This window comes from Panulirus ornatus, chromosome 45, assembly GCF_036320965.1.
Source record: "Panulirus ornatus isolate Po-2019 chromosome 45, ASM3632096v1, whole genome shotgun sequence".
NCBI lineage: Eukaryota > Metazoa > Arthropoda > Malacostraca > Decapoda > Palinuridae > Panulirus > Panulirus ornatus.
The window spans coordinates 7,146,966-7,149,465 of NC_092268.1; the positions used below are offsets into that span (position 1 = coordinate 7,146,966).

Here is a 2,500-nt window from a genome sequence, read left to right on the forward strand (position 1 = left end):
ATACCAACCTTCAAGCAAACCCCACCAAATAGTAGCAAACCCCGCTAAACACACTAAGCTTTTCCGCTAACATCCTTTCATACCGTGAGCCAAGATAAGAGTGTTTATCATGTCTATCAGACAATAGATAATGGTTTATCTTATCTCGCCATCACACAACCTCACCTGTGTCTCTCCACAACCACCAGTTGTGAGTGAGGGGACGCGCGGGGAAACAACCACCCAAACAACCCTTAACTACCCTATTCGCTCTGGGATATCTACAACAGTTGTGGTAGTGCGGTTGTAACGAGCGAGACAGACGTAGGACACAGTGTGTGTGTGTGTGTGTGTGTGTGTGTATACGTCATCACAACCAGGGGTTGTTGTTGTGTTTCATTCCACGTTCCTTAACCTGTTACTGTGTATACGTCATCACAACCAGGGGTTGTTGTTGTGTTTCATTCCACGTTCCTTAACCTGTTACTGTGTATACGTCATCACAACCTGGGGTTGTTGTGTTTCATTCCACGTTCCTTAGCCTGTTACTGTGTATACGTCATCACAACCTGGGGTTGTTGTGTTTCATTCCACGTTCCTTAGCCTGTTACTGTGTATACGTCATCACAACCTGGGGTTGTTGTGTTTCATTCCACGTTCCTTAACTGAACCTGTTACTGTGTATACGTCATCACAACCTGGGGTTGTTGTGTTTCATTCCATGTTCCTTAACCTGTTACTGTGTATACGTCATCACAACCTGGGGTTGTTGTGTTTCATTCCACGTTCCTTAACTGAACCTGTTACTGTGTATACGTCATCACAACCTGGGGTTGTTGTGTTTCATTCCACGTTCCTTAACTGAACCTGTTACTGTGTATACGTCATCACAACCTGGGGTTGTTGTGTTTCATTCCATGTTCCTTAACCTGTTACTGTGTATACGTCATCACAACCAGGGGTTGTTGTTGTGTTTCATTCCACGTTCCTTAACCTGTTACTGTGTATACGTCATCACAACCTGGGGTTGTTGTGTTTCATTCCATGTTCCTTAACCTGTTACTGTGTATACGTCATCACAACCAGGGGTTGTTGTGTTTCATTCCATGTTCCTTAACCTGTTACTGTGTATACGTCATCACAACCAGGGGTTGTTGTGTTTCATTCCATGTTCCTTAACCTGTTACTGTGTATACGTCATCACAACCTGGGGTTGTTGTGTTTCATTCCACGTTCCTTAACCTGTTACTGTGTATACGTCATCACAACCAGGGGTTGTTGTGTTTCATTCCACGTTCCTTAACTGAACATTTTATTTATGAATATATATTTTTTCCCAATTAGAAAATGGACGAAGGGGTTCATTCACAACTGCTTCTGTTGTGGTGGAAATTCTACTGGACCAAACCCTTGACCTACAACAGCTAACAGTGTGTCAGCTACAACAGCTAACAGTGTGCGTCAGACACTGTGTCAGCTAGAACAGCTAACGGTGTGTGTCAGCTACAACAGCTAACAGCGTCTGTCAGCTACAACAGCTAACAGTATGTGCTGCGTCAGCTACAACAGCTAACAGTGTGTGTGCTGCGTCAGCTACAACAGCTAACAGTGTGTGCGCTGCGTCAGCTACAACAGGTAACAGTGTGTGTGCTGCGTCAGCTACAACAGCTAACAGTGTGTGTGCTGCGTCAGCTACAACAGCTGACAGTGTGTGCTGCGTCAGCTACAACAGCTAACAGTGTGTGTGCTGCGTCAGCTACAACAGCTGACAGTGTGTGCTGCGTCAGCTACAACAGCTAACAGTGTGTGTGCTGCGTCAGCTACAATAGCTAACAGTGTGTGCGCTGCGTCAGCTACAATAGCTAACAGTGTGTGCGCTGCGTCAGCTACAACAGCTAACAGTGTGTGTGCTGCGTCAGCTACAACAGCTGACAGTGTGTGCTGCGTCAGCTACAACAGCTAACAGTGTGTGTGCTGCGTCAGCTACAATAGCTAACAGTGTGTGCGCTGCGTCAGCTACAACAGCTAACAGTGTGTGCTGCGTCAGCTACAACAGCTGACAGTGACCAGGAGGGAAGGGCTGACGGTGTCAGAGCTGACAACCAGCCCATCAGACCAGCTGACAAGTTCAAACGTAAACAAAAAGGATTGTTTACAATATGGCTGACGACGCCCAGAGTCAATTCGTAAGTTAAAACACTTGGTTTCATAGTTTATATTGCTTGGTAGGAATTTATATAGGTCGATTTATATGGGTCGCTGGCTGTAGGGATTTATATGGGTCGCTAGCTGTAGGGATTTATGTGGGTCGCTAGCTGTAGGGATTTATATGGGTCGCTAGCTGTAGGGATTTATATGGGTCGCTAGCTGTAGGGATTTATATGGGTCGCTAGCTGTAGGGATTTATATGGGTCGCTAGCTGTAAGGATTTATATGGGTCGCTGGCTGTAGGGATTTATATTGGTCGCTAGCTGTAGGGATTTATATGGGTCGCTAGCTGTAGGGATTTACATGGGTCGCT

General features: G+C 45.8%; 1 long non-coding RNA gene across 1 annotated transcript in view; it reads left to right on the top strand.

The window, feature by feature from the left end:
- Positions 1-191: 191 nt before the first annotated feature.
- LOC139763016 (uncharacterized) overlaps positions 192-2,500 on the top strand; it is a 3,209-nt gene continuing 900 nt past the window's right edge. Inside the window, exons 1-2 of the long non-coding RNA XR_011716010.1 lie at positions 192-303; positions 1,324-2,165. This is a non-coding gene — a long non-coding RNA (uncharacterized lncRNA). The remainder of the gene's footprint in view (positions 304-1,323; positions 2,166-2,500) is intronic.